The sequence below is a fragment of the Meleagris gallopavo genome, chromosome 12 (genome assembly GCF_905368555.1).
Source record: "Meleagris gallopavo chromosome 12, MGAL_WU_HG_1.1, whole genome shotgun sequence".
NCBI lineage: Eukaryota > Metazoa > Chordata > Aves > Galliformes > Phasianidae > Meleagris > Meleagris gallopavo.
The window spans coordinates 12330961-12343370 of NC_139415.1; the positions used below are offsets into that span (position 1 = coordinate 12330961).

The window sequence follows — 12410 nt, forward strand, 5'->3', positions numbered from 1 at the left end:
GGAACCGGCGGGGAAAAGGGGGATACGGGGGGGGGTGAGGCGGCTGCCGGGAGGGGCTGAGCCGTGCCTGCATCCTCTGCAGGCAGAGATGCCAAAAGCAACCCCATCCTGCAGGCACAGCCTGGGCGGTGGTGCACCGTGCCATCTCTTCCCTGTCCCTATAGCACCGTTTTCTCCCCACGATATCCATTCGCAACCCTCCAGCACCGGTATCCCCACCGATATCCACCTGCCAACGCCACTACTCTCAGTGGTGCTCACCCACCCGAGCAAGCAACACCACCCCAACTCATCCCAGCACCCCAAATCCCTCCCAGCAGCATCAGCAACCCTCACTACAGCGGGCAATCAGCCCCGCTGCTGCCCTGCAAGGTGCTTTTAGGATAACGGCACGCAGAGCCCCCACTCCCCCCGCTCAGCACAGCCCCATTAGCATCCCCGCACGCCCGGCCCCCTGCCCAGCCTTGAACTTGGCCATGCCGGGCTGCGCTCCTTCTGCCTGCCTGGGCGCACACAATGCGGGCCTTGACCCATTGTTTGCTTTTTTTGGGTTTCAGCTGGGAAAGCAGCCACCTCGCGCGTTCTGCCGAGAGCACGCCGGGAGCCGGGCACAATGGGGAACCCCGCTCTGCAAGCAGAAGGAGCTCCAAATCATTCCGGAGACATATTCATTACGCCCTTTCACAGGGGCTGTTTGCATTGGGTTTAACGGCGACTTCCCAGACAGGGCTCAGACCAAATAGAGATCGTTGGCTGGGGCGCGGCGCAGCGCTCGGCTCTGGGCTGCTCCCGTGCTCCCCATGATGTGTCTGCAGGCAGCTCCGTGCCCATCGCCTCCTGTTTCAGTACTGTACCACATCACACAGCTCGCTTTTGCAGAGTGTTTATTTGCAACAGTGCATGGGGTGGGGTCGATTTTAATAGGGGAGAATTACAGTGATTTTTTCTTACAGTGCAATGGAACACTGCCTGGACCAGGCATGATCAGCCCACGGTCAGTCCATCACACACACATGGACAGCGTAGGCCAAGCTCTGCTCCATGAGCAGAGCCCCTAAACACGGCATCCGTCCCGCTCAGACCTCCCTCCTGCTCCCACCAACATCCCTGCACCCAGCTGGGACAGTGCTCACACCTCTCTGCCCAGGGGTATTTGGGTCCTGGAGGTGATGTACAGGAATTACATGGGATTTTGCCAGGCTTCCCGTCCCCTGGCTCCCTCCCCACAGGTGCGAAGCAATGCAGAATCCCTCCACGTCCAGCAGCCAATGCTGCCTCTTGCTGGGGCCATGGCAGGTTGGGTCCCTCCTGGAGAATCCCGGAGACATCAGGCACGGGCAGAGCGCAGTCAGGAAGGAGCTGTCAGGCTGGGGACATCCCTTCTCCTCTCTCTGGGATCTGGGAAGGAAAGGAAAAGCACACAGGATGCTATCTCTTCATCAGCACACAGAATCACAGAAGCTGAGAACAGAACTGGGAGCACGGATGGATCGAGGTCCCGACCCCATCCCCATTTACACCCCACCACCCGCTGCCGTCCCACCCCACGTCACCTCACCCCTTCCTGACCCACAGAGCCGTGGCCCCGCACTCCCCCTGCCCAACCGAGGGGCTGCCGCCTGTCCTTTCCCGTAGGCTTTGGGGCATGGGATTACTCTGCATGTCAGAGCCACTAAAGGAGCAGCCCTCTGATGTTTTAATCTTCACGTTAACTTTCCCTGCCCTCAGCGCCCTTGGCTGCCTGCAGAAAGTGATACCTATGAGGCATGGAGCTGCGGCCGAAGCTGTGACGCTGAGCCAAAGTGCCCTCGTCCCCTCCATGGCTCTCCCTGCAGATTTCACCCCACGCCCTATAGCAGGTACTTCCCTCTTTTCCCTGAGTTTGCCTCCATTTTCTCTGCGTTATCCACAAGCACAGGCCCCTAGCATGGAGCCCAGCCCCATCCTTCGCCATCCTCCCTTTGCTTTGCTTATAAACTGCTGTGCTGGGAAGAGCAAAGACAAACACACCTCTAATTCTTCCCCGCGCTTGGATCTAGGGCGCAAAAAGCACCGTCAGCCAGCTCGTTTATTCTTTTTAGTGCACCAAATCGTAATTTTATAAAATATTGCAAATTTTATAAAATATTTGCGAGCCCATTTTAAGAGATAAATCTTCGGCGTGGCTCTAATGAGGCGCCCTGGGAGCAACGCCATGCGTTCCGCTGTAGGTCGCAGCGCTGCGCTCCCGGGCTGCGGCTGCGTGAACCGCCGCCACTCTTTGAACTGTGCAAATACTCCTCACTCTGGGGTCCGGGCTGCCATTTCCATGGGTGGTTGTTTTTTTTTTTTTCCTTTCTTTTTCTCTTAAAAATAGTTATCTCCTGTAACCCTTTTATTGCAATATTCATAGAGCGCTTGGTAGGAATCCAAGGAAAATCCCTTTTCTCTTGCACAACTTCGAAGTGAGCCTACATGTTAGAGAGGCAGAAGAAAAATGCAGCCCATGTGCATTGGTTTTGGGATGACTCACTGAAGGCAGACTCCACACTGATGTGTGTGTGTGTGTGCAGGGAGCACAGAGCCAGGCTGGGAAGCAGACCGATGCTGTGTTGTCCTATATTACACAAAGTCACCCCGAATGTCCTCACATGATGGGACACACAGGGTGGTGAGCACATCCCCAAGCTCAGGAGGGGACGGGGGTGCTGAGCCATCGTGCTCACCAGGGAAAACCCATGCTGGTGTCCTGGACAGTGCCACATGAGCTTGCTTCATACTGAGAAACTCAACTATCACGCCAATGAAGAGGATGCTCACTGCAATGGGACACCATCCACTTGCCTGCAGGTCTGCACCTCTCAGCACTGGGTAACTGGGGCAGGAGGGGCAGGAGGAACCCAGCACCAACAAAGACACCCCTAATAGTGACATCCCCAACAGCAGCACGCCCAGTGATGGCACCCCCAAGAACAGCACCCTCATAGCGGAACCCCCAGTGCCAGCCCACCAACGCAGGCAGCTCTGCCTGACGGGACCACCGCCGTGTGCCAAAGCCCCGTTGTTGGGGCCAGGCAGGAAGGAGGGGCTCTGCTCCTCCCCCAGCTCAGCCCCGCTCCATCCGTGCAGAGAAACTTTCTGGACAATTTAATCGTGCCGAGGTGTTACTTTGAAAACCCTTATTCACTGTCGGTTTTTTATCCCTCCCTTCCTTCCCCCCTTTTTTTCCTCTCTTTCATCCCTGATTGCATTTTTCAAGCCCCCAAAATTTTTTGTTTTGCACACACGTACACTTTCATGCAAATAGAGCCTTCATACCTCTTCCCCAGCACAAGATCTTCAACTCCAAAGTGACCAAAGCCTTGCTCTCCCCTGCAGCTCCTCAGCATTACACCTCCATTCTGCTCCAGGGGCCTGGGGAAGGAAAAATCATTTGAAACTAAGATGTGCTGTTTGCTTTGGGTAACTACAAGTGAGCTTCGGTTTCTTCAAGCAATGAAACGTTGTGTGCAATGGGAGTGGGTTCTATCTGGGCATGGTGGTGACGGGTTGGTGGTAGGACTGGATGATCTTAATGGTCTTTCCAACCTTTACGATCTCCAACGCCACTCCCTCCATCCCACACCCGCCCCGTGCACCTGGGCACGTGGTTGCATTTCCTACGGAGGAACTTCATGGCGCTTTGGGCTCAGTGAGAGGAGAATGCTGCTGACATTTTCTTATCTCAAGTTACAATTTCCTGTGAGCATCACAGTGATAAAACATGGGTGATGTGCAGCTCACTTGAAGCGAGTGCATCGTGCATGGCACCGGGGGGCAGAGGATGCCCGCGGGATGCAGCTCTCGGTGCTGTCATTGTTGTCCCCCTGCCTGTCTGCAGGGAATTTTATGGGGAGGGCTTTTGGCGGGGCGAGGAGGAGGAGGAGGGGAGCTTTCCCCCAAAGCACCCAGGAATCTGTCAAAAGAGGGACAGAAAAGAGAAGAAGAAGAAGAAGGGAGACAGAGAGTGGGAACGTCAAGGACCCCTGACTAATGAATAGCAAGTTTGCCCTTGAACCTCCCTGGGCTTTGCCATTCCCAGGCTCCAAACAAGGGCTGATGCATGCTTGGGCCCAGCTGCAGGGGGACCGGGCTATGGTTCATCTCAGACACTTTGACAGCCCGGGCCTTTTCCCCGCATAGCTCAGACTCGCCTAACTACTCCCCTGGCAACAGCTCAGTGCAGGAACCTGCGCGGAGGCCCTGCCTGCTGCATACAGAAGCGCGAGGAGGAGGGGAGCGCTGGGAGAAATTAGCTGGAGACCGGCTTAACCCGTCAAATGCTGGGCTGGCACCCTCTGCCCGGCAGCACGGCACTGGTGGGATCCCCGCGGGTGGCAGTGGGGTCTGTACGTAGACACTGCCATGGGGCTGCTGGGGATGGGGGTGGTGGGAAAGCCCAGGCTGGGATGGAGAAGATGATGAATGGTGAACGAATGGTGAGTGTTGCTTGGTCACGGAGCTTGTGCCAGCTGTGTCACCTGTGCCACGGGTGTCACTTGTTTCACTTATGCCACTTTTGTCACCTGTGTCCCAGGTGAGGCAGCAGCAGGGGTACAGCCCAACCCCGAAGAAGCAGGCACAGAGCATCCCTCAACAGCTGAAAGCAAAGCCTGGGACACGCAGGAGAGGCACCAACTTTCCCCGCCACTCTTTTTGCATTGCAGATGAAAGACGCGGGGAGCGCCAGCCGTAGGGGTCTGTGCTGAATGGATGGAGCAAACAGGCACTGCAGACGGCTGCAAACACCCGACGGCTCCAAAGCACGACCCAGGAACGTTCCCACATCCCGGCCCCTTATAAATCAAGGGGGAGAGGGGGAGGGCTCCTTGCCGGCCTCTGTTTTTACAGAGCATCTTTCATGTGCAGCCCCTGAGAGAGAGGGCTTTGCCGAGCTTGTTAAGGAAGGCTCCTGCACCAGGCAGAGAGGGGGACGCACCATATGGAGAGGAGAAAAAGAAAAGGGGACACTGAAAATGGAAAATTATGCAAATCAGAAGGAGAGAGGCTCCAGTGAAAGGAGGGAGGGAGGCGAAGGGGGATGGGAGGGAGCCCTGACTTGGGGACACCAACAGGAGGAATGGCAGTTTCCCACGATCGGTGTCCGGGCGTGGGACAGCCCTCCATGGCACCTGGGTGATGTCACGGTGTCCACACCAGGGCATGGCCATGGCATACCCCACTGCAGGGTACCTCTCCAGCCCAGCCATGCTCACACCACTGGGGATGCCTGGCGCTGGCCATGAGCAGCAGCAAACCGGGGTCTGCTGTGACCTACTTCATGGAGGTGTCCTCAGGACCTCTGTTACTATGGCAATGAGGTGGCAAGGAAAAAAAAAAAAAATTTTTTTTTTTTTGTCAAATCTCTTGGTTTTTATGTGTCACTAAAAGTGGAGTCATGCACCGATGTGCTGGGGACTTTGTAGCAAGTGGCCCTGAGTAACAGCAACAAAGCAAAACCTGGAACTGCCCTACACCGTGACAAGGGACACTCAGGTGACACAGCTGTGTGTCACTCCTGTGCCAGTCCCTCCTCCAGCCCTGCAGCAGCTCTTCCATTCCTCACAGCATGACCATACTCCTCCACAGCTCCCCTTGCTCTCTGCCAAACCCTGCCCTGGCTGCTGGGCTCAGCTCACCTTTGGAAACCACCCTCTGCAGCCCCAGCTTGGTTCCCTCCATCCTGCTCCCACCTCCCAAATCTCTCAGTTGCTTCCACTGAGACCCCCCTGCCCTTTTGCTCCATGCAGCATCGCCCTACCTCACATCCCTCCATCTACCCTCAACCCATAAGAAGCTCTCCATACAGGGCTGTTAAGGTCCTCGTGTGCCTGGGCTCCGCTGTCTGTCCCTGGCCATCCCATCCCACTGTCAGGCCAAGACAGAAACGTCTGTGCTGCAGATGTGCAAATAAGAGGAAGCTCTTCTGGTAAAGAGCTGGCCCCGGTGGGTTGCAGAACTGAGATGTTCCTGAGTGCCAGGCTGGGGTGAGCTGGGGACGTAGCTCTAGTTCTTTATGTCTTGCTTTGACACACAAGTACTTGTCAATTCCTTCCCACTTTGGCAATTCTGAGCCTGTGCATGCCCAGAAAGCTGGCAGAAACATCCAGGAGATAAATCAACCCTTGCAATCAATTCAACCCTTTCTCTTAGAGATCCAGTTCCATTTAAAAGGTTCTTAAAAGGGATGCCTCCATTCTTCCCCTGTACCCCACAGATTCAGGCAGGTGAGGGGCACGGGGATGGTCTGCCACACAGGCACATGTGTGACCACGTTGGTGCAGACAGGCACGGCTGTCCCAGCACACGTGTGTTCCTTCCCACACCCGCCAACACCTCCGTGCTCCTGCCCACGTTCCCTCTGCTGCTCCCAGGCTGCCAGGAGTGGGGGGAGCTCTGCTTCTCCCCCACCCAGGGCACGTGTGGGATCTGTGCAATGCGGGATTTGGACTGCTCAGCCCTGCAGCCACTGGGAAAACATGCTGTGTCCAGCTTGGAGCTTCTCAAAGAGCCGTGCCCTGGAGGAAGGCTACATATGTTGGCCAGATCCTTGGTAAAGCCACGGAATAAGCTGTAGGCACTGAAGAGGATTCATGTAAGCAGCACGCAGAGAAAAATAACAAAAAAAATCAGGTTCACAGGGGTACAAGGAAAACAGAACTCCCACCCACAGACCAGCTGTGTGGGGCTCCAGGGACTGCAGACCACGTAGGACACAGAGCAGAGCTCACGCTCAAGATGATGTATTTGTAACCACTTCCCTCCTGCAACTGCTGGAGGTACATTGAGCCACCAGCCCCACAGACACACATCTCTGCCCCTGTATGCGTCCTGCCCCACTTCTCACCTGGGCTGACCACCCACCATGGCCAAATTATGCAAAGAGAAGATGTGCCTTCATGGAAGAGAGAGAAGGACATGTGATATCTTTTTGTGTCTTGAAACACAAGCAAGAAACTGCTCCCCTCAAATAAACCCAGCAGAAGGGGCTGCAGATTCACACCAGCTCCAGCAATGAGTGGCTGCAAGCAGGAGGGATGTTCAGATGTCCTTTGGATCAGGCTGGCCTGAAGCTGAACCCCTTCCAAGGAGGATACAGCAAGAACAGCGAGTGCTGCCCGAGCAACGGGCCGGAGCGCTGCTGGCACTCAGTCCTCATTCAGCCTTGACCCAGATTCCAGCCCCTGGCTTAGATCCAGGTTTCTTTCTCCTTGACCCATCTCCATCAAAAGAGACGCAGTGATGAGTCTCTGCTCGGAGTTTTCATTCTACAAATAGAAGCAGAGAAGCGCCTGCTTCTTTCCACTAAACCTTATTCTGATGCTTGCCCTGGTGCAAGAAGCCTTTGGGGACTGTGCCCTTGGTATGAGATGGCAAGACACAGCATTAAACCACACGATTGCCATATCCCCGCATCCCACCAAGACACACCTCCAGCAAGCTTTGATATGAATGGGGTCCTGGGGACAGCCAGGCACAACATCCCCAGCTGCCACAAGCATTTCATTTCCAAACAGGGCCCTGGGGACCTCTTGTGCAACAGGGATGGGGACTCAGAGCAAAGAGACACAACGCGCCCGCACTGCATGGCACCGAAAGCAGCAGAACCTCCTGGCCATCAAACTGCTCCCCAAAAGTGAGGCCAATGGGACTCCACTGCCCTCTGGAAGCAGAGCATCGCTGTAATTCCACCACCGATTGGAAAAATGGTGAATTGGGATTTTTTTTCCCCTCATTTCCCTCCCCCGGTTCCTTTTCCGCATCATAAGCAAAGTCCTAATAAAGCTCCCATCCCTGCTGCCAGCCCCGCGCCATGCTCCCAGCAGCAAAGAGATGCAAAGCCACGCTTGGAATCTGATTCCCCGGCTTTAAACGCTGCTCTGCCAGCAAAGTGCGACTTGAAAGCTCCCCTGTCACAGTTACAAAGCTCCGAACAGCCCTTCTTCGGATAATCACGCTTATCTCCAGATTAAGAAAGAGAGACCTGCAGCTGAGGCTGGTCACATGGGCTGGGATGTGGGCAAATCTCTTTTAAACAATCCCCATATAGCTGTGACCTCCACCGCAGCCCAAACGCACGGCCCCTCACTCCCACTCGGAGCGTGAGGGAGGGGAACATGCTGGATGGAGAGAGCAGGGCACGGGAGGGGCCGGGGGAGGAGTGACAATGTGATGGAGATGGGAGAAATGAGTGAAGGGTGGAGGTGGGAGAGGAAGAGGTGGGCTGTGGTGAGGGGGAGGTGTGGAAGGACAAGTCTGTGCCACCCCTCCTGCTGGGATTAGTTGTCCCCACACTGTCCCCACATTAACTCTTCCTGCTCTGTCCCTGCTGGCAGCTGAGCACGATTACGTGACTCCAGCCGTGCCAAGCAGCCTTGGCAGGACGAGCGCCTCACCTACTTTGCTGCCACAGATTCATTAAGAGGCTTTGCTTGTGTGGGAATAGTCATCCCAACAGGGAAAAAAAAAAAAAAAAAAAAGCCCTTCTGCAGATTGGGCTGGCACAGAGCTCTGACAAAGCGGTTTCCATGGCCCTGTATGGAGTTGGGAGCAGAATGAGGGAGAGGTGGGATGCATGGAGTGGGGTGGAGGGGTGGGAGATGGATAGGAGGGGTCTGCAGTGGGCCTGTGGGCCATTTCCCACTCAGTTCTTCCTCATGATTAAAGGCCACGTTGCACCAGGGTCAGCTATGGATAACGCGTGCACCCTACAAGCCAACAACGGGTCCGAGCATTTGCATGGTGACCTCTTCCAATGGCACATTCCCCTTTGGTTTATAGGGTACATACTAGTGACTGACAAACCTGCCCACGACAGGGCTTGGAACTGGATGATCTTTAAAGTCTCCTCCAACACAAGCCATTCTATGATTCCGCGATTCCGCAATCCTACGATTCTATGATGTGGGGTTAACACAAAGGCTTTGCAGCAGAGGAGCCCAGCAGCTCTGAAAGGGGCACAGATGCAGAGGATGGGGCTGGCCCTCTCTGAGGACCCCCACCATGTGCTGGCACTGGGCTCTCCAGACACAGGCTGCAGCCTGTCAAGAGGACAGCAGAGCTGCCTCCCCCACCGCTCATTATTCACCCTGCGCAATTAGGCACTGCTGATAAGCCACACGAAATTGCCTTTGTTCTCTAACCTGCATTTCTTGGGGGTCCTTTTTTCCTGCACGCTCCCCATGAGTGCTTTGAGTTGCCCACCGTGCCTATCGCTCCAACAGCATAGAGGACTCGATGATCCCTATGGGCCCCTTCCTACTTGGGCTATTCTATGATTCTTTGATTTGAGGCGCTCGCCCTATGCTCTGCTGTTCCAACCAAGCCATCTCACAACCAGAACCAGCCCCACTGCTCTCCACACCCTCAGTGCCCATGCAGGGAGCCCAGAATAGAAGAGAAAGCAAAGCCACCAAACCCTGCATGCAGCAAGACTTCCCCAAATGACCTTCGCTTCAGAGCAGCCCTGTGGCAGTCGCTGCTCAGCCATGTAATTCCCTGCTCTTTCAGCACAGCAGCTGCTCAGCAGCAGAGGGGGGCATGGGGAGGGAAGGCATCTCTGGCCATTCTAGAGCTTCTTGCTCAATAAACGTATATCGGCTCTTGAGTCTTGTTGGTTTAAGTGGAAAGATGAAAAAAAAATAATTAATTAGACATGAACTGGTGTTAACATCCCTACATCCTATGGATTCTTGCGTGAATCTGAAGAATGCAGGTGGGTGGATGGACAGATGGACGGATAGATGGATGGATGCACTCTAGGAATGACACTATGTGCCGGTCCATATGCTGGGGAAGTGGAAAGACTTTTATCTTTGTAATTAATAACTCTGTTCTGAACAAATGTTGATAAATCCTTGGTAGCACTGCTCCCTTTGTCTCTCCAGCTCCTGTTCCCATTGCTCCATGCCCTGCACACCCCAGCTCCACTCCTTCCCATGCTTTGTAGCTGGCAGCAGATCCGGCTGCCTCGCTGGAGAAGCAGGCTGAGGTTTTGTTGTTGGGGCTTTGTGTGAGTGATTGCATGTGTATGTGTACATACAAAGATGGATACAAACCCATTGGAAATAAACACCTTTTAAGGGACTTGAGAGAGAGACACAGGGCACAGCAGAAGAAAGAGCCCACAGACCCTCAGCCAGACAATCAGTAAAGGCGAACAGAAAGACCCAGTGAACCAAAAAAAAGCTTCAGTTCTCTTTTAAACTCTCTGCAATTTGCAAAGAAGGCAGCCGACCCATGGCTGGGAAGCCCAGCCCTGCTGATGCACCGCGCTCTCAGCCCTTCTCCAGCCCCGCACAGCTCAATTACCCCAGGCTGCTCTGAGCACACCCCCAGAGCCCCGCATCTCCCCTGCTGCCGAGACAGCTTTCGCCAATGGAAGGACAAATATATTCATTGGCACCTTATCAGACATGCATGCAAAACTAATTAACATGGGGAGACATGCAAGCTGCCACCCAGCCACAAATACACACCCACGAGCATGCACACACACACGCACACACACACAAGGCAACCCTTGTCTAGGGGGGACATTCAAAAGGCTTTGTCACTAATTTAGGCATCTGTCTCAGTCTGGTCCGGTCCTCCTGGCTGGGCTGGAGTTGTGGTTTTTTTCCCACTCTGTTTGACAATGCTGGGAACATGCCCGGAGACCCCTCATTCAAATCACCCCTTGACAATGGTCTCATTGTGTGAGCGTACAGAAAAGGGAAAGGATGGGGGAGAAGATGGGGAGGGGGGCAAGGAATTAAAATGTGAACCCAAGGAAGTGTTTACTAACACAAGCCCCGCAGCTGCCCCGGCTCTCCTCCACCCCCTTCTTCCGATGGCCCAGCCTGTCCCCATGGAGGCTGCAGAGCACGGAGACGAACCTCGGAGTGTTTGAGTTCCCGGAGCAGGTGTGAGTTTGGGAAGAGAAGAGCCTGCAGCACCTTAGAGAGGATTAGGGACTGAATGTGTCCTGTACAGGACGTCTTTGTGGGGGTGAATGGTGGCTGGTGGAGCGAGGGATTTGTCGGTGGGACCGCTCCCAGGCTTTCTGGATAGGGACAAAAATGGTTTGAACTTGGATTAGACTGGCAGCGCGGTTTGGATGCTTTCCGCAGTGCTCTCAGCATGAGAATGGAGGGAGGGAGCAGAGCGGGTCAGGGCTGGGGGCTGAGGGAACGACCCTTCAGGACCTGACCATCTTCCTACGGCGAGTCAGAGAAAATTAAGAAAAGATGCCCCTGATGTCCTGACCGCCCCCCAACCGCCCCACTGTCCTCTGGGGAAGGAAGCAGCAGACAGGGCTTAGCCCCCAGCCCCACATGCTTGGCTGGGCTCGGCAGCAGCGTTCAGCTGGAAATGCCCACGAGTCGGCAGAGCGGCGTGAGCTGGGGAAGGGGGAGGAGATGATGACAACGTTTTCCATATATGCAAATGCATCTGCACAAGGTACTCGGAGGGAGACAAAACAAAGAGACCTCCGAGACCCGCACAAAGGCGAACACCTCCGTACACCTACGATGCTCTCGTGTGGTGCTGCTCACAGGTCCCCCCCCCATCCCAGCAGACAGCAGCCCAAAGAGAGCCTCGCCGAGCAGCAAGCACAAGCTGCCAACACAAATGCCACAGCCCACGTCCGCCTCCAGAAACAGATGCACCTTAGGAGTAAGAAGCTATTCCTGTCCGTCAGCTTAGTCAGAAAGGAGACAAGCTGTGATGCAAACCCAACAGAGCCCTGCCTCGCTGCGGCAGAGGTCTGGGGGCTGGAGGAAGCCCAGCTCCCATCATGCGGCTCCTGCAGCCAAACCACCGCCTGGAGCTCTTTTGTTTGCTGCAGGAGATTTCTGGACATCGCTACCAACGAGCCATGGCAAAACTGCACACAGAAACCCAAGAGCCTGAGTGGCAGTGCAGCATCCTTCCCATGACCACTGTGACAAAATGAAAGTCGCTGTGCAAATATTTCTGCTAAAAAGGGGAAGCTACTGCCAAGTAAGCAAATCTGTGCTTTTTATCCAAACAAGTAGTCATGAACAGTTTTATTGCCACATCCCTCTGCTCCAATACACATGGATATGCACTTGACACGAACAGAATCGGGAACAGAGCTGTGGTTTTAATAGGGCAATGCAGACACCATATGAAATAAAACTCTACAGAGATTAGCTTGCCAGGACTCAAGGCTGAGAAAAGCTATTTGACGGCACAGAGAAACAAGGACACTTGCAATTCTGCTCTCATTTCTGTGCTGTAAATTTGGGCAGATTTTACTGAATGCAATTAAATCCTCACTTAGGATTGAGCCCATCGTGGCTGAGAGCAGAGCTTGGTACAAGAGACACCTCTGGGCCCTCCTCCCTGCCTCGCTCCTACTGAGTTGGGAAGGAGTTCAGCACAAA

At 54.6% G+C, this 12410-nt stretch overlaps 1 long non-coding RNA gene across 1 annotated transcript in view; it reads right to left on the reverse strand.

Moving 5' to 3' along the window:
• Window positions 1-867: 867 nt before the first annotated feature.
• The window catches only part of LOC146543559 (uncharacterized), a 32353-nt gene continuing 20810 nt past the window's right edge, over window positions 868-12410 (reverse strand). The window contains exons 3-4 of the long non-coding RNA XR_014885895.1: window positions 3298-3393; window positions 868-1398 (exon numbers count right to left, since the gene is read on the reverse strand). This is a non-coding gene — a long non-coding RNA (uncharacterized LOC146543559). The remainder of the gene's footprint in view (window positions 1399-3297; window positions 3394-12410) is intronic.